Source organism: Strigops habroptila, chromosome 2, assembly GCF_004027225.2.
Source record: "Strigops habroptila isolate Jane chromosome 2, bStrHab1.2.pri, whole genome shotgun sequence".
Classification (NCBI taxonomy): domain Eukaryota; kingdom Metazoa; phylum Chordata; class Aves; order Psittaciformes; family Psittacidae; genus Strigops; species Strigops habroptila.
Window position 1 is genome coordinate 95,628,424 of NC_044278.2, and position 20,159 is coordinate 95,648,582.

Here is a 20,159-nt window from a genome sequence, read left to right on the forward strand (position 1 = left end):
GATTATTTGGCACCGAATGAGGCAAACTATCTTGAAAATCTCTGAAATTCATGGAAATGTTCAGGCAGCATATGCGATTGTTTCTCAAACCTCAACAGGCTTAATTAGATCCTGCAGTTCATTCATTTGCACTAAAGTCAATTGGAGTTTTTACATGTGGAAAGTCTGCAAGATCAAAAATTATGCCCAATGGGCACATAGCTCTCTAGAAGAACATGTCAGCTCTGGATGGTAGTATTTCTGACTTCCCATCGGTTAGAATCTCTCTCCCCCCTCACTTTTTGCTCTTTCTCAATTAGCTTCTCTTGCATTTTTATTTGAATGGTTTTGAAAGGATTCCTGGAAAAAAAACCTTGCTGCATATACTGTACATGTTTTCATTTACAGATCACTGAAATGGATAGGCAGATAAATAAATAGATAGGGTTTTCTGAGCTTGTGAAATAAGTCGCATAATATAAAACTCTCTTCTAAGTCTGTTTTGTCAAATATGTTGAATGATTTTTGGAATTATATTTCTGAAATGTATTTTGAGTGTTTCTTATTGCTGTTCTTGATCTATGCACCTTTGTTTGACAGTCCCTTAATCTGTCCGATATAAACTGAATGAATAGCAGCATTTAAAAATATGGCTTCAGGGAGTCCTTAGGAGGTCTCTTTGTAAGTGTACACTTACAAGTTCAGTGGTAAATTTATTTTATGAGGCATTCAAACCTCAAGAAAACTGAAAAGCATAATATTAATACCTGGTTTACAGCTACTAAAGTCAATGGGAACTTTGCGATTGATTTTAATGGTATTCTATGTCCTCTAATTATGAAAGTGGCAACGATGATATGCACAAAACCACAAGGAGACTGTTCTGTTTCATCATATCCTATTCTGTTTGCAGATGCATAAGCAAAGTACAATGTGGTTTGTTCTTGAATTAAACAATTCAGTGTTTGGACCTAATCCTGAAACCTGTCACTACTTTAGGTGTTTTGCTTCTCAAAAGATCACGGACTGCTGATTCTCTGTGTGGCTCACGAAGGTGACAAGGCAGGAAATCCAGCCAAATTTTCAAAAGGCTTTTGAAAATTACACTTTTGGTTTTGGCCTTACATCTGCCCTATGGTATGAGTAACGGAAGAAGTTGATGAAGCAGTTTTCTTCCTAATTGACTTGTTTTTTTCCATGTGACCAATTTTGACAAGGTTCCTGGAAATGCACATAATATCTGTAGTGCATATGTACATGTTTTCCCTTAAGGTACGCTGAAGTGTAGTAGAAAGTTTCCATGACGCTATTGTAATTCCAGGCATCATTTTCATATCATGTTAGTGAGAGTGAGTGAGAGTACACCATAACAAAAAAGACCCCCAAAATTCAGCTTTTTTTCTGCTAGTTATCAAGTGCAGCAGTCTGAACAGGCAAGATCTTGTAAGTAATTCATAGTAGTAAATAATGCTAGACAAAAATTCTCACAAACTTCTTGTTCAGTCTGCTTCAGAGGTATTGCTCATTTGGTGGCTGAAATGCTGGTCTTGCTTCACATTTTTAATGCTTGTGAAAGATTTAAATATTGTGTTGGTAACTGGATCTGGTAGCATGCTATGGACAAGAGCTCATAAAAAGTTTTTGGATGCAGCCATGCTCAGTTGGAAAATGCCACTTTTGTGGGGTAAAAATGCTGTCCCTGGGGTGCATCAGCTCCACTGAAGCCCCAGGGGGAGCTGAGATGAAGGGCTGCTGCACTGTCCCCATGGCCCCCACCAGCCACCCCTCAGGTCTCTGATGGGCTGATCAGACCACCAGTGTGGCAGAAAATAACAAAGTGGGTAAAGTCACCTCTTAAAGAGTAAATTCTGGTTCCTCCTCTCCAAGTCTCCCTGTGCCCCAGCATAACCAGCTCATCTTGTCCATGTGATGGGCTAGCAGCTCTCTGGTTTCCTCCCCTCGCCTCCTACCAGGCTGGTGGAAGATCAGACCTTTTAGTCCCCCTTCCCAAGCCTCCTGAGTCTTCAGGCTGCTGCCCCTTCAGGCTACCCAGCCCCATGGCTTCCTAATCTACAGGTGGCTGCTTTTTTTGAGGTATCCCAGTGTTAGGGCAGCCAGGAGTCCAGCAGCCCTGGGGTTTGTGCTGTCCAATGATGCAATTGCTTTGGGAGTCAGCTGGAAATGTTGTATGCTGGCTTTCCTATAAAAACAGTGTGTCATAAGTTCTCCCTTAGGAAAAAAAAAAAGCAGCAATTATTAGTAGTTATTGCTGGCTTAACACAAAATGTGTCTGTGTCAAAATTACTTTGGGAAAAGTTAGTTAAAAGAGAACCTGTGGAGAACATTCCAGATGGCTGCTGTAGTCCTTAGTTAATCTTTATCATCTAGATGTGAACAGAGATCTCTGTAGTATAGAGAAATAAAGAACATCTGGAAATTATGTCTTTATGGGAGACATGGCCTTCCTAGATGTAGGTTAGCTGGACAGCATGCAGGGACATCTAGTCTAGGTCATGTTTTGTCTAGAAAGGTTGAACCAGATGATCCTTGAGGTCCCTTCTGACCTGGGATTCTATGATTCTGTGAAGCAGGGACCTATTTCTCAGGGTATCCATAAACATGGTAAATGAAATACCTCTTCACCAAATGACTTCTCAACCAGTCCTATTTTAGACTTAGTTTTGATGAGCACCATGGCCCCATGAGCACCAGAGGAGGTTTAGATTGGATATTAGGAAAAATTTCTTCACAGAGAGAGTGGTCAGGCATTGGAACAAGCTGCCAGGAAAGTGGTGGAATCACTGTCCCTGGAAGTGTTCAGAAAATGTGTAGATGAGGCCTTCAGTGATGTAGTTTAGTGGCAGTCTTGGCAGTCCTGGGGTAATTGTTGGACTTGATGATCTTAAAGGTCTTTTCCAACCTAGTTGATTCTATGATTCTATGGAAGAATAAAAACAAAAGAAACATTGAAACAAGTACTCACAAGTCTACTGTGTTCACACTAGAAGAATCGATAGAAACAGGACTGCAGTTAAGGTTCCTGATTTTGAAGAGGAAAATTTTGATAAACTGCATGAATTAATTACTGAAGTAATCCAGACTAAGGACACAAGGGATTGAAATATTGAGGAGGTGTAGAGTTTTTAAAATTTCTTATGAGAAAACTACCTCCCAAGCAAAAGAAAAAAAGTAGTTTTGGGAAAGGCGCCATATCTAATTCAATGGGTAATTATCACAGAAAAGATGCTGATAGGTAATGGAGACAAAGGAAAAAGAGGGATCAGCAAAGAAAGCTGTGTCTCAGAAAGCAGGGTATGTAGCAATAAAGTAAAAATAAATGAAATGAGCTTGATAGAAATACCAAACAGTTCTTCATCTAGAAAAAAAATGTGGGAAAAAGAGAGGATCCTGTGAAGATGAACTATAATCTGTGTTGGATAAACTGATGGTGGTCTAGCACCAGGGCAGTCTGGAGGCTTCCTGAGGGTATGGAAATGGCAGATGACCAGCGGATGGGGCAGCAGTGCTCAGGACAGTTAATGGGCTCCACTCAGGGGAGTGGGTTGCTGTTCCAGAATTCAGGCAGAACATGTGTATGAAACTATATGTGCGAATGTCTCATAAGGAGGAAAGGGACCATGTGACAAGAACACAGTTTCTCTGTGTAAGAAGGGACGAGAGAGTCACATGGACAAGAGCAGACTTATTCATTTGACCTCTGGGGTGAAAAGCTTTAAACAGTTCTTGAAGGAAAGAAATTTCAATACAGCAAATAGGGAAAAAAGAAAAAGAAAGAAAAGAAAAGAAAAGAAAAGAAAAGAAAAGAAAAGAAAAGAAAAGAAAAGAAAAGAAAAGAAAAGAAAAGAAAAGAAAAGAAAAGAGAAAGAAAAGAAAAAAAAAAGAAAAGAGAAAAGAAAAGAAAAGAAAAGAAAGAAGAAATAAGAAGCCCTTGAACATGGTATGCAAATCTGAGATCTGATTCATTGATTTGCTGGAAGAGTGACATCTTTTAAAATCTAACCTTTCTGCATCTTAGTGAAGAATTTGCTATGGTGCAGCAGCATATTTGATATGTCCCCAGAAAATATTTTTCTCTGAGAAGAAGAAGACAAACAGGGAAGTAGGGGGGACATGAGTGTTGCTGCGTTGCTTCAGCCAAGACTTGCAGAACTAAGCCAACCCCTGGCTTAGGGCTAGAAGATCACAGACACCAATATGGAGGATGACCAAATAGCGTTTTATTAAACAACAGCAGGCATTTTATACCTTTCGGCCACACGGAAGTACCTGTGCTGACCCAATCAGAGGGCAGGTTAACAATTTTTACCTTTTATGGTATTGCCCAGCCTTGCCCCACAATTCCTCTCTCCATGCTATGGGGCTTGTGAGAGTATCTAGGGAGGGGCTCTCTCTTTCCGTACATCGCGATATCTTCCGGCCGCCAGACCTTAACTACCTACACATGAGGAGGCTTAGAGTAGTGAAATAGCAATTCTCTAATTAAGTTTACCTGCTGTTTTGGGTCAGGTAGTTGTGCTTTTTTTCCCCATGGTCTGATGTTACACCCTGTGCAGTCTGCAATCCTGTGCAGATGCAGAAGACATACACAGTGTGGATTCTCTCTTGTTTTGCTCTTATCAGAGTTTAAAATATATGACATTTTGGCTGAAAGCATATGTTTTTAGTTGGAAAACCATAAACGTCATTCTGGTGTTTGGGGTAGGATTGTAAAATGACAACTCAGAGAAAGGGAAACAGTGTAGAAGGGAAAAAAATACAATGCAAAAAATAGAAATACAAAAATATGCAACACTCAGGAACCTTCTTACTTCTCTGTGCAGAGGAACTCTTGTGGTTCTGGATCTGTATCATATTCGGGGGTCAAACTCCTGTATAGCACTAACCTTTCCTAAAGTGCTTCCTTGTCTGCTGCCCCATGGTCTGGGCAGGGAGTCTGCCTGCCTAGCAAAGAGAACTGTGAGCTTTCCTCAAGTGTGGTGAGAGCGGCGTGTACTTGTGGCTGCGTTCAGATCTGTCCCACAAGCAGAAGTACAGACAGATGGGTTGGTCCAGGTTTCCAGGAGCTCTGGTTCCCTACACAGCATTTCACTTCCTAGTGTTGTCCCCGTGTGCCCATTGCGCACCAGGGACTTCCAGCACTCACCAGCCTTTGGTGCTCTGAAGAAATGGGCACACTTCCCCGGTTGCAAACCTGGGCCTTGCAGATCTCTTCAGGCCAATATAGGGTAAGTAACATTCAGAAAACATAAGTTACCTGGTATACAACCTTGTGGGACAAATACTTGAGCACTGAGAAGTGGCTGCACGATGTGCAGCCCAAAGCAGTTACTGCACCCTAGAAATAAGCAGTTCCCTCTGACTTGGCTGCAAAGGACTGCAGTTGGAAGGAGGGGAATTTCCCTTATAGTGGTGTTCCCCAAAGGTCAATACTTTGACCTTTGTCAGTACAGTATTGTTTAACTTACTCATCAGTGACCTGGATAGAGTGCCTCCTCAGCAAGTTTGATGATGGTATAAAACTGGGAGGAGTGGCTGTTATCCCCTGCAGTGCTGTGCCGTTATTCAGAGAGATCTAGACGAGCTGAAGAGGTGGGCAGAGAAGAACCTTCTGAAATTCAACAAATGCAAGTGCAGGGTCCTGTGCCTCTTCAGCCTAGAGAAGAGAAGAGAGGAGGGGAGAGGAGGGAAGGCTTATGGGGGGATCTGATCAATGTATAGAAGTATCTGAAGGGAGGATGTCCAGAAGATAGGGTTAGACTCTTCTTGGTGGTGCCAGGTGGTACAACAAGGGGCAATAAACTAAAACACAGGAAGTTCCACCTGAACATGAGGAAGAACTTCTTTACTGTGAGGGTGCCTGAGCCTTGGGATAGGTTGTCCAGAGAGGTTGTAGAGTTTCCTTCCCTGGAGATATTCAAGAGCCATCTGGACACAATCCTGAGTAAATGTGCTCTAGATGACTCTGCTTGAGCAGGGAGGTTGGATTAGATGACCCCCGGTGGTCCCTTCCGACCTCAACCATTCTGTGATTCTGTGATCCTCTGAGAGAGGCCACAAAAAAGTACATGCTGATAAAGTCCCTTACAAATACAGAAATTATGTGGGTAAGACAAAAAAAGAAAACTTGATACAAAAGAGAGAAAGATAAGGACATAATCTTTTTGGGGAAGAAAGTACTCTTTGAAGTACAGAATCAACCGAAGCTAGAGGAAGCTGGTTACAGGAGGAAGAAAAGCATGTCCATCATGCAGAGGAAAAGCTACGCATGCAAAACTAGTGAGAAAATTAAACCATGGCATGATATATTGTTATTTCTTGTTCCGTGTGGATCAATTTAAAGTAATGCTTAATTCTGATGTTGGAAATCATTTCTGCAGAGCCCGTGGCTATCCCCAGGGAGGTCAGCTCAAGCCAGAAGGCCTTTGAGGAGGAGCCTTTTTGGTCATAGCATGGCTTAGCAGCTAAGGGAGTTTGGATGAGTTGGTCATAGGGCATATGTTGGTTGATGGAGGAAAGGATGGGACCATTTCTATGGGAAATGATGCTGGTAACACATTACCAGAAGTGATGAGAGCTCTTAAAAAGACTGTAGTTGCAGTGCTTCAATCCAAACCAGTTTCCTAGTAGCTCCCTAGTAAGAAGTGGGATGGGTCTGTGGCAATGATGCATATCTCATGATTTGGCGAGCAAGGCTTAAAAGCTTGAAGTTAAGAATGTCCTAGGTGAAATAAAAAGAATGGGACATGAAGGTAATCTCAACAGCAAGGTTATTCCATGCCATGTGAGTTAGATAAGTGGAGTTGAGGGAGCAGAAAAATTCTGCCAAATTTAGCCAAGTTCAGAGCTCTCATCCTTGTGCAGAGGCTTGTTTGAATCCCAGGCTTTTTCTATGCCACGCATGTATTTCATTTGCCAAGTATGGCATTAAAAACTGGAAAGACTACTTAAGGGTGAGCAGTAACCTAAGCTCAAAACTCAAGCTGACCTTTACTCTGACAAGAAAAGCAGTGCTATCACTTTGGGATGAGAAGTGTCTTTTTGCTGGATTATAGCACAGTTGTCAGTCAATTGTTGATAATGACATGCTCAAGGAGACACTCCTAGAACACATTTTCAGTAAGTCTCCTCAGGCTCCAGCAGTAAAATGTAGGAACATAATCTGCACAAGCATCTTTTCTGCAATTTTATCTGCTTTTCAGCTAGCTCAAACCTTGTGGGGATGGCCAAGCTATCATAGGTTGAGGGATTATATCAGTCTTTCTGCTTCCAGCCTGCTTCTGTTCTCAGCAAAGTGCTTACCCTGGTCTGAGGTCCCACTCTGAAGACATTGGGATGCAGCTGGGCTCTTTATGAAGTCATTGCTTTGTTCAGGAGGTTAAGGAGGATAAACTGAAGTTATGATAAGGTTCCAGCTTTTGATAGTCCCAATCATGTGTGATAAACAAGGACTCTATAAACAGAAGTATGTACAACCAGAGGTGGGACTGAAGTTTTGATGAACTTCACAAGAAATATGTTTAAAGAAACTCTCCAGATCTAAACTATCTGTTGAAATAGTCTTATGTGCCTTGTATTTACTAGTTTACAGCAATGTACTCCCTTTTCATATGTTTGCATTTACAAAAATAATAAAAAAGAATCTTTGGAAATCAATCACTTAACTATCATAATAAAGCAATGTTATCTTCTTTTCACAGATGGGAGAATTGAAGGAATAGAATTATGAAGCTATGCATCTGCTTAAAGCCATAAAGGCGGCCAGTGACAAATCGAGGAATAGAAGCCAAGTCTCTTGAGTTGCAGCCTAATGCCATTGAATACTGTGATCAACAAGACAGTTTGCCTTCTGATGTTACAGTGAGGTATGCCATAGCAATACCTATATATTAATAATTAACCCAAAGGGAACACATTTGAATCTGTATATTTGCCTATGCTCTTCTAAATAATTAGAAGGAATTGTTTGAATTCTAATTCTGAATTGAGTTTCTAATACTGTTTTCTTTGTAAGTGGGCATCTTTTTTCCCGCAAATATTTCTTTGCAAGTCATGTTTAAAACATACAGTTCTCAAAATTCGATTTATTAAAACTACCACAAGTTAATGTTCAAAAATATCCCAGAGTAGCTTCAATAATTCATATTTCTAGATATTTTAGAGTCCAACTACAGGGTTTTCTTCAGGGTCCTGAGCATCTACTCCTCAGCTTGCTGTTATAGAAGATGGTTGGCATCTCAGAAAGAGGAAATAAAGTTGTGTTCCTAATGAGGATGTTATTAGCATTGGAAATCACTTTTGGAAATATTGCTGTAAATGTGTTGAAAGCATCAAGATCTCAAGTCTGGCTCCAGTTTAGCTGGAGGGGAGGCTATGCCAATAGACCCAGGCAACAGAGGTGCTATGAATATGGAAGCCCATTACAGAGCCTAATGCTGCATAGTGTATTGAAGAGTATTTGTCACAGTTTTGGCAAAGGTACAACTTGCTTTCTGTCTCTCCTAGCTATGTCCTCCTAAACCAAGTCAGGAACATGTGCACAATACTTCTCTTTGAGATGCTAATCTTTTGGGGTGTTAAGCACCAATAGTTGCATTAGCAGCTGGTTTTACTTGCATTTGAGGGCTTGAAGCAGCTCAGCAGCTTTTTGCATAAGATGGGAGGGTTTTAAATCAGATTGGAAAACTATTGCTTTTACAAGATACTCCTTATATCACCTTTACAGTTTCCAAATCCTTATTTTCAATAGTTTGCCAGGACACAGGTGCTGAGCATGCTCTGAGAATATGTCAGGTTAGCTGCAATCAAACCTATAAAGTATCTGCAATTCATCCATGCTTCTCCCACCAGCAGGTGTCATTCTGGAAAAAGGAAAATATTGTAAATTCCTGAACTGGAGAATTTGGCTGTGGCAAAGAAGAAAAAAAATATGTTTGCTTAAAATATAGCTTTTGAAGGATACTCTACTCCAAATAAAAACCAAAAGAAAGTTGGCTGGTCTGCATTTTTCATTAATTTTTGTACAGTGTGTAATCCTGATGTATAGCCAAGAAAGGGCAGATGATTGGTAAAGCAAACCAGTGTCTAGTTAAAGCTGTCTTCTGTTTTTTACTGTTCTCTGTGTCACGTTCACCACTGCTTACTCGCCCCCCCATGACTATAAAATCAATGGTATTCATTAATCTATATGATGGGGTTTTGGCTTTAGTTCCCCCAAAGGAAACACGGAATTAATATGTTGAATTTAGATCTCAATTTACTTCAAGGTTAACTTAAAGTAATCTCATTGAAGCAACTAAAATTGGTAGAATTGCTTAGGACTTAGTCTAAAGTAACCAAAAGTAGTATTTCATTTTCTACTCCATAAATAAGCCTCAAGCAGAAAATAATCACATAATCATTTTAATGTCTATTAGAACATTTATGTTTTCCTTTAAGTGTCCACCTGGGTATTAGCTGCAGCCTCCTTTAATATGAAGAGACTCTTTTTGAGGTCTCATAATCACAGTGAGAAAGCTATGGCTGAGTTATAAAGAACCAAGGTCCTGCTGGTTCATTGCTGAGGGCTCTTGGTCTACCGAGTCTAGTCTTTTGGCAGTGAAAATCCATGCAGAAGGTGTCTTGCCCACCCTATATCCTACTGGAAGTTTGTTCCAACCCACCACAGCTCTGATGACTATAAATGTTTTAAGTCTTTCAGCCTAAATTTATCCAGGGCCCACACGTCTATATAGTCCTTTTATATGAAATAGGTTTTTCTCCTTTATTGTGGTTTTCTCCATGCTGATGTATTTAGAAAAATCAATGACACTGTCTTTCAGGCTTGTTTTCAGTAAGCCAGAGGTGATAGGCTGAGGGCAATGTGCCTTTCATAGCCTGCCAGGATGTCTCATCTCACCCAACATTGCCTTTCCCCAGGAGCAGGCTGTGGGCTGGAGGGGTTGTGGGGCCCATGTGGTTCTTTACCATTTGCATCAGCATGTAGCTGGGAACTTTGGGCTTGAGGATCCCAGACCAAACTAATGAAATTTGCTCAGTTTTCTGACAGAAGTTTAGTTTTACATCCCCCAGCATTATCTTAAGTTCAATTGATTGTTTTTAAACAAGAGCAAGCAGAAGTGTGCATCCTTCATAAGTGCCTTACATACGATATTAATGCAACAGCTTTCACATTCTACTAGAAATATTTCACCTGATTCTTAGTGCTGTATCTACTTTTCTTGAACCTTCAACGCAGTCGTCTTCCAGTTGACTAGTCCAGCCAGGCTTATTTTCTCTTTAGCCATTTCTAGAAGTGTTACTACAAAGGATTATTTGCTACTCTGATATGATGCTCCACCAAAACTCTTCCTGGAATCAAAGGGAAATTTGCTTGAGGAAAAACACGAGAACAAGCTCCAAGGCTTGGCTGTGAGGAGCACCTTCAAGTGGGAATTAATTTTGCATTTTTAGAATTTGTCATCCCAACAAAGTGATGTAAAATGATTGTACTGTAGTCAGCCATAAGTTTTTCAAGACGTCATTTAACTACCAATGTCACAACGCTTTTCTTGTGACGCGTATCAAGCACTTGGTTGCAGAATGAGGAAAAAAAGTATATAAATTTAGAATTAATAACTTCACTCTAAAATAGCTAAAAGCTGTAGTCTTGGGTTTGCTTGAAACCTGCAATAGCATTTTCTGATTTTTTGAGTATTTAACTTTGGAAATGTAGTGGTATACTAAAATTTGAAATTAGAAAGTATAAAAGTATTGTGAATGTGACCAGTTCCTTATGTGCTTTATAAGACCTAGATAGCAAATGGTGATGATCTCTAACAGGTTTTTATGCAGTAAGGTATGAGATTTAGACAAAATCATTTCTTTGGAGTTTTTACAATTTTTGTCATGTTTTTAGTTAAGTGAAATAATATAAAAATTTTTTTGTCTTTTTTAGTTTTCAATAGTGTTTTATTAATTTTAGAAGAAATGCATGTGTCTAAACACAGACCTGTGTCATTCCAGAGCCCCTAGGGATCCCACCTGGCCTCTCACTGCCAGTTCAAAGGTGTGGGTCTCCTGTAGGTCCCACATCATCTCTTCCAGCCTTGCATAGATACCCTGTATACTCCAGGGTATTCCAGCAGACATTAGGTACCTTCTTTTAGGCAGTTGAATTTGTCATTTAGATAAGTGATATTAAAGATAATATGCCTCTACAAATGCTTAACAAAATTAAAGATAGCACAGCTGTGAAGGTAATTCCATCTGAGGTGTTTTATTTAAGTTTAACAAGACATAGAGGCAGGAAAGTAATTTTGTGTCTAACAAGTACAGAGTTACTGTGTTCAATGGGATGTTATCAAGAATCTGTTTTGAATTATGGTGTCTGAGCTGAACCTGTGTGTGAGCTGGGAGCTGCTCTTGCTGAGGGTACGCGCCATGAAAGGTCCTGGCCAGAAATCTGGGGCTTTTCATCAGGAGCATAGCAGTCTGATGTTCAAAACTGTCGAGAGTCTCGCAAAAGTAAGCTTAATTCCTCAGTTTTCAGGCATGATGCAGCAAACTAATTTCAATGAAGAAAGCAGTAATTTCAGGTACCAGGGAACTCAGATAGAGGTAATTAGTGAAATGCTTGCATTAATTACATAGGCAATTAGAAACCTATGTTAATCAGGCCCTTTTTTGATGGTCTGCTGAATCAGAGGGAAGTTAAAAACCGTGAATATATTAGATAATGTAGTTATATATGAATTGTAAATGTGGGGTTCAGAAGTACTCAATTGCTCTATAAAAAGAACAATTTTTTTGTATGCAATATATAACAATTATACATTGTATATGTATAAAATACATAAAATTAAACCTATTGAAAGATAGAAAATTCTGGATAAAGCTCACCATGGGCATTAATTAGGATTGTATAAATAGAGAACACTTTCCCATGAACTTTTTTTAATCAGTCACTAGCATTACGAGCGATAGGAATTTGGACTACTTTTGTAGAAGTTTAAAAAATGAAATTGTTACAGAAAAATGCAAGATAGTGGGTCACTTACAAAGCAGTCATAAAATCTGATTTAGTAGTGTACCCTATTAATTTTATAATTTGCAAATGAAGCAGAACAACTGTTTTCATGTACTCTTTTTTTTTTTTTTTAAAGTCTTTATCAAGCTTCTTCAGGACGAAGCCCCAAGGCATGGCTGCAGTGGTGGTTTGAAACAAGGAACAGATACCCTCTTGGTGTCATTCATTTCACTGATTGCTGGGAATCTGAGCCTGAATGAAGGTGGAGGAAGGCTCCTACAGAGAACTGGGAATGGTTTGTCCCTTAAGAAGGGTATAATGGCATTTTTAATGTTTTTACCAAATACGAGGGCATGTGATAAAAGTTTATGGACTGGGAATTAATTGAAAGATTGTGAAATTGGAAAGAATGTGCATTATGGGAAACCTCAGAGAGCTACAACCTAAGCACCCTGACATTTGCGACCAAGCCCAGAGAATACCTCTTGAGTTATTGGAACCATCTCAGATGACTGTTATTTTTGATATGATTTAGCAGGCCCAGTAAGCTCCCCAGCCAGAGTGGGAAAATGCGTTTATGAATTCTAGTCCAGGAGACTAAAGTGCGCTCTGTTTAGTGAAAGATGTAGTTTATGGAATTAGCTATACAATTCAGATTTAAAAAAAAAAAAAAAGGCAGCATGAACTTGTAGCTGGGAGGTGGTACATGTTTCAAAAAATGCTGTTCAAAAGATAACGTGCTTATATCTAAACTCTGCTATCTGCAACGTAAAGGTTTACGGTTTATATGTATTAAGACATCTATATGATGAAACGTGAAATGTATAATTAAAATAATGACTATAAGTATAGAACTATGTAAATATTATCTAAATCATATGTGTAAACATTAAATAAACTGTTTCATTTCCAGACATTACAGAGAATACTTACAAATTTTATACAGTCTTTCTACCCCCACTAGTTTTTAATGTAATTGCAGTTTTAGAGCTAATCTATCTATGCATTTCTTAATATTTGCAGTTGTGTTAAATTTTACTGAGGAACAATTCAGTTTGGGGAAACTGTTGCACTTTATCCTAACTGTGGTTCGTGTCATTTGAACAAGAATTCCCTGAGTATTTGTCCCAAATACCAACATTTTTACTCCACTGGTAGCTGTATATTTGTGGTCACCTTACAGCAGTATGAGCAAAGAATGTATACAGTGGCAGTGCCTCTTCCAGAGAGTACCAGGAGGAAAACTGGATGTGGTCAACCCATACGTAATTTGCTTTTCTAGGTGGAGGTCTCATGCAGACAGCACTTTAATGACACGTTTTGTTTCTGAATAAGATGAAGGTAAAAGATAGAAACCATTTGGAAGCCATTGTTTATGTTTCCTGAAATGGGCTAAAAAGAACAGCTCTTCTGAGACACAGCTTTACACTGAACATATGCAGAGCTGTGTCATTTTTAATTCTGAAAATGAGTTTACCATGGTTAGGTAAAATATTTAGTTACTATTTAAATATTTTGATGTATTATAGCTCATACGTGAATTTTAGATGTCTACTGCACATAACACTTCCAATTTTAAATAACTGGTTTCATTAGGAGTTTTAGTGATACAAATTAATAACAAAAGGCAGTTAATACAGAGTGCAGTTATGAGACCAAAATACATGTGGTTTAAATTTAAAGAATTAAATGTTAGCATTTCCCTATAGAGAAAGGTTATTTGGGCAGTGGTGTACTGACATTATCACCACCCACAGAGAAGGGGACCTGTTGATCCTCTTGGTTAAGCTGAAGTTCAAAAGAGGAATATATGTCTAGAGGGTTTTCTTGGTGTAAGTGAATCACTCAGGAAAAATGCTGATACCCAGAGTCGTAGTGACCTTCTTTGATGGTTAGAAAGAGAAATAAGCATGCAATATTTTTGTCAAGTTAGAGGGTTTAGGTTGCTTGCTAGGTAAAATTGGTCTTGGTTATTAATATCGTGGAAAGTTAAATGATGACCATGGAAATATGATAATAAGTGCTGTTGTAAATTAGACAGAAATGGTTTCCTGTGGCCATTAAGAATGATAATCCAATGTGTTAACCATTGGGCTGATGGGCTGCTAAGAAAATAAATGTGGGAAGTGGATAAAATAAAGGATAAAAGTATGTTTAAGTAAGTGTTTCTTCAAAGCTTCCTTCAGGAAGGTGTTTCTGGACACTACCATACTGCTTCTGACAAATCATGTCTGTTAAGATAAAGGTAAGCAAACAGCATTCATTTAGCACTAAATAGTGCTATCTGTCTCTCTGGATTTCTGTTTAAGCAAATGTTTATAACAATTTTAGTGGACCTAGCTGGAAGCAAATTTATTAAAAATAACAATTGCTAATTTGCCACTATTTAATGTTAGTTTAATCTGACAACTCCGGAATGGCTTCGCCTATTACTCCTGGAAGAAACTATGTGAATAAAATCAGGTGGTTTTGTGGAGTTTCGTGGCAGACATGCACAGAAAAGCCAGGTCTCAGCATCACTGCATGTAGGCAAAGCTTGTCTCTGACCCTCAGTTTGACAGCTTGAACATGGGCTGAGCTAAACCCCAGGCTACCAGCACTCTGCACTTTGGCTTTTGAAACTTTCTGGGAGAGATGCAGTTTCAACATGAAAAATCAAAATACAGTGGTTTACAATCAGTTTTGCTTTGTTTGAAGCTATAACTCAAAGCAAAACTTCTGGGGTATAGGACTGTATGAAGCAAAACATAAGAAGGTTAACACAAAAACTCTGCAAACTGAACAAGCTAGTTTCACTCAGCTCTTGCAATAAGCCCTTGTTACAAGTTCACTTTTCAATTGTACATGTGTGAGATGTCAAAAATGAGTTGGTTTCACTACACCAACAGATGAACACAGCAGTTCTAAATCATCACCCTCTGCCCAAGCAAGGTCTCACTCTCCATCTCAGCTGACACTTCAGACATCTGCCAAGAGATGAAATTTTCTCAGTCGCAGGGTGGTTACATTTGGCTTTTGTTTGTTTGAAAAACAAGGGACTGGGGGAAGACCCCAATCCTGGTCTGTATGTGTTTTATAGTTGTATCCAGCTCTGAACTAATTATTTAAATCTCTAAATGGCGGGAGTCACCCCATATCTGGGAGGTTATCCAAGCATTCATGTGTTTTAAGTTCAAAGCGTGGTATTTCAGAGATGATGAACACCTGCTGCTCTTCCGAGCTGGTATGGGAGCTGCAGGTGCTCATGCCCTTTGAAGATCAGACCTCTCCTCCAGAGGTACTCTTATTTACAGTGAAGCGATGAGCAGCCCTCTGCTGTGCTTTCACTTTTTCTAAAGCTTGGTGCAACTGGCTTGAAACAAACCTATGAACTGCAGGGAGACAGAGCTACTTTTAGCAGTCATTGCTGAGTGTGTATGAGTTCAGACTGGTCAGGGCTCCTTTGTTTGCTGGGCAGCTGATCCATTTTCATTCTCTCCAAAATATTGAGGGACTGAACTCCCCAGCTTCCAGAATTACCACTGAGGGAGAAGCAAGACCATAGCAGCAGTGGAGCTAAGTGAGTCAGCGTCTAGATGTAGATCTCAGGCTTAAGCAACTTTGTTGAGAAGAGCTAGAGTGATGTTCAGAAAAAAAAAATCATCAGATAATCAGTGATCTTGTGTGTGGTGTTTATACTTTGCTTATTCATATGTCAAAATTTTGGTACCTAGGAAAGTGCAGAGTGAAAGGGGAATGACTGAGTTTGAAGGTTTAAGGGTATCTTGAAATACAGCTCAAAGGCTGAATTGCACGAGGATTATTGTGAGTGGAATTTACAATATAATGGCTCACGTCTGCACAAGAACAAATTTTATATGGTGTGAACATATGTAACTGAAAAAAATATTGGGCTGTTGGTGGAACACAAATATTAGATGACTCTGAATCGCACTGGTATTTTCAACCACGAGAGTCAGATTTGAGTCATAGTAACTTGTAAGTAGGATATATATATATATAGGCATATATAGCACGCAGACTGTAAGCAAGGCTTCTGCCTTGGGCTTGTTTTCCTCTCAAATTGCAGATTTGGTTCTTAGTTATTGTAAATCATTATAGCCTCAATGAAAAGTCAGATTAGATGCTTCCAAAATTTGAAAAGAAACCTGAACTAGAAACCGTTACAGTCTTCTATTTTCTTCTCTGTTTGGCCACTTTGATTTTCAGAACCCATGGCTCCAACGGCTCCATCCGTGTTACACCTGTCTTACACCTCTGCTTCTCTATGGTGCTTCCTGCATGGAGCTGGCATCAGAATTTGTGCAACCTCTAATTGACCCCATCAGAGCCCTCAGCAGGATCTAATCTTTCATTAGAGGTTGAAACTTTGTTAGCACTGCTCAAAGAGCACCTTTAACCCGAGATCTTTATTGGAAAACTCCTCCAGCCAGAGCAAAAGCTGGAGAAGATGGTACACGAGTGCCTCCTTGCAGCCCTAGAGGCACGTGTGGGAAAAAGTTCATTTTCTTCTTCTTTTCCCTTTTAATTCAGCACTTTGACTTAAAACATACATCTGGCCAAGCAGAGAGTAAGTTGTTGAACAGAAGATTGTAAGGTAGGATTAGAGGCTCTGCTTAAGAGAAAATCTGCTTCAGCCTAGAAAACAATCCCACCACAAAATAAAATTAACTTTAAAAGTAATGAGATTTTCCCCTGTTAACTTAATAGCAGCAAACCACATGTTTTAAACAATGTTTTAATTTTTTTCACCCCCCTTTTTTTTTTTTTTTTTTTTTTTTTTGTTTTGTTTTTTGGTTTTTTTTTTCTGTGTAAGGACTCATTTTTAGTAACAAACCCCAAACTATTAGCCTTGCCATGTTTCCACTTCTGGAGGAAAACGTGGACTCTTGCTGAGTTGTACTGTGAATATCTCAGAGATATTTGAATCTGCCACCAATAAAAAGGCCTCTAAAATGCTAGCATGTATTGTATGCATAATACCAGTTCAAGGTGGAGGAAATGTAAAAAATGGGAAAAAGAAGAAATATCTCTTTGGATCTTTAGTGCTCTCTGTTATTTTTTAGATTATATTTCTTCTGGGCTCCCAAAATCTTTAGTAACAAACAAGTTTTCTTTTAAAAAGTATTAAGTTATCAAAACATTTGCCAGGTCCTAATATTAAATCCTCGCAGTCAGCAATGTTTAAGTTCAGCCATATCATTTTGCTGAGTAAGTCATGCTAAAACTTAAAGTTTTCCCCTCAGAATGATCTTTCCAAATGAGATTGATATTGTGAGAAAAAAAGAAAAAAGAGAAGGACGCCTTCATCATGAGGAATTATGGAATTAATTTTCTTTATACGCTCTGTTTGTATAAGACATTTTTGTTAACTCTTAATAAAAATACCATTCAGCTGCTACTTTCATTGTTTTTATCCTGGGACCAATACAACATTGTCATTATTGGATATAAAGTGCTGTAAAAACAAATCTAATTTGTTAAGTTTATTTTGATAAGAAATAAATATAAAGGTAGTGCATAGTTTGTACAGTGCTGCTATCATAGGACTCCTGGGTATAATTTATATAAAGAAAATAAAAAAGCATACATAACTTTCTAGTTGATTTCCTTTAACAGGGCTAATTGAAAACAGTTTCTGTTATTTAAAAGTAATTTATTTTAAATATACTTTTTAAAACAAAGTTCTTATTGATATCCATTTTAAGTATAATATTATCTCAGTGTGGGATACAAGTAAAAGGTCAGATCTTGTAGGAGTATTTTCTGTATGACTCAGTTCTGATCATAGATAAACTTATTGGCGAAACAAAATTAGTTAACTTTTTCAGTACCAAAAGGTTGTTTTAACAGGCCACGATGGTTTCTTTCACAAATGCAGAACTTCAAAGCTCATACTTTTGTTCTGAAACATGACAGAGTGCTAATTTCCCTTTTCTCTATCTGATAAAAGGCAAAGGCTAGTGATTTTAACGTGAAATTAGACTCATTGAGATGCGGTATGTAGGCACAGTACGCAATACATTATTAATTTTTAGTCAAAGCTGTTGTGCATAGTGGTACAGCAACAAATGCAATTTTTTACTTCAATTATGCTTTTAATCTATGGACATATTGTTAAAGGATATTTTTTTCTTGTTCAGTAGCATAACACTTATATATGGATCTGATTACTGGAGCACTGAGAGACGCTGTATGAACAAAATGGCTGTATGTGGCATATCTCTAGGAACCAGCCTCTTTCCATATTGCTTAATAGGTTGTTCAATTCCTGTCCGGTTAACTGGTTTGCAACATTTCTCAGAAGTCCCTTCAGCTCTGCTTCCTTCTTTGTTTCCATTGCAGCAGTGCTGAAAATTCAGTGACTTGGGTTGCTTGAATACATGCAGTCGCAGTCACAGTCAACACCAGAAACTGCCCTTCTTCCTCAAAGCCAGATCTGGAATGATTCAAGGCTTTAATGGACTTCAGATCTGGGACCACACTCATGTCTGAGAAAAACTCTCTCAGACGTTAATGAACTGAAGCCGTCTTCATGGCATTTATGCAATCTCACCTCTATCAGCATGATTTAATGTGTTGGCTGGGGGACAGTTTGACTCATGGTGCGTTTTGCCTGCAAACTCACTCCTGCCACCTTTACTCATTTTGCACAGTATTTACTCTCACTGGCGTGTGTGAAGCAGTTGTGCTGCAAGGGATTAAAAGCGGTGAAGTCTTTCTCCAAATAGCTCCCAGAGAGCTACATTTCAGAAATTACCTGGTGGAGAACTCTCGAGACACAGATATTGATGGTGTTTCTCATATTCAGTGAAGTGGATGCATTAAAAAGGTCCAAGGGTGAAGATGATCTAGAAATCTGGTTTTGAAGGTCAAAGCACATGCAGCGCTAGCTGAGCTGTAGGAACACACTGGTTCTGCACAGCAGAAAGTTAAAACAGAAGTCTGTAAGTCATGTCCCAGGCTGAACTCAAAAGGATTTGGGGTGGAAATTTTGTCAGCCCTAGTCATATGCAGTGAAATATTTGTCTCATGCTGGCAGTGGCAATGAACTTTTTTTTGCTTCTATAATTTACAAAATATGAGCAAGTAGGTAGTTAAAGCATTATAATTCTTCCATGAATGGAATAATTTTGCATGGTATTTTCTAAGCAGAAAAATAACTGAGGCATGGGGAATTACTTTGTCACTCTCACAAAACATAATTTCATCCAAACAGGCAAAATGATGCAATTATCTGGGCAGATAATGCAGCACACTCTGCATGCATGGGCAGTGAAGATAACTCTTTATTCCATGAACTAGAGATCGTTGCTCTGGAAAATTTACTGGGTCACTTAATTATTAAAAGAGCAAATTCATGGTTTCTTCGTGGTCGAGTCACACTGTATAGTATTTTCTTTTTTGTTCTATTTAAATTTAGATGGGTTATTCATACTTCCTGGCAGTGGTTATGAGAGGAGGATGACTGAGAATTTGGTAGGCAAGTTAATCTCATTCTTACTGTGTTTCTAGAGCCACCCACTTTCCCTTCTTATGACTTGACACCAAAAAGTCCTTACCAGTTTTGCAGAATGAGACCAAAGTACTGACCTCCTGCATCCCTCCATCTTATCTTCTGCCCTGTTTTTGCTGCTCTCTGCTTTTCTTCTGCACATTTCTCATTTTTCAGCCCCTCTCACCAGCATGACACTCAGGTCACCTCCACACATGCCTCCTGCCTGCAGGCTTCTGGTGGGATTGATGTCATTTGAGGCCAGGGAGTCAGTAAAGAGTGCCCGCAGACTCAATGGGGTGAAGCCATGAGGTCCTCAGCAAAACCCCATCTCCAGCCCCGTACCCTGCAAATGAACATGCTCTTAATGTCAGTAAGGAATCAGTTGAACATCAGGACCACTGAAGCCCGATGGATTTGTGTAATGGGTGAGTACAAACTGGTGCTGAAGCCATTTTTCCTACTGAAGTGTTACAGATCATCCCCCCTACAGTGGGTGCTGGAGGGCATAAAAACATACAGGTTCATACCACAGCCCCGCTTTCAGTGCGAGTGCTTGTAGAGGTTGTGTATGGATCGCCTCTCTTCTTCTTGCCCAATTATTTTCATTCAGCTTTTAGAAATGCTGGTGACTTTGAGACCTTTGTCACATTTGGCTCC

The 20,159-nt window shown here is 39.2% G+C and overlaps 1 long non-coding RNA gene across 1 annotated transcript in view; it reads left to right on the top strand.

Moving 5' to 3' along the window:
* Positions 1-12,203, top strand: part of LOC115602838 — a 28,111-nt gene extending 15,908 nt beyond the window's left edge. The window contains exons 2-3 of the long non-coding RNA XR_003989720.1: positions 7,698-7,862; positions 12,141-12,203. This is a non-coding gene — a long non-coding RNA (uncharacterized LOC115602838). The remainder of the gene's footprint in view (positions 1-7,697; positions 7,863-12,140) is intronic.
* Positions 12,204-20,159: the final 7,956 nt, after the last annotated feature.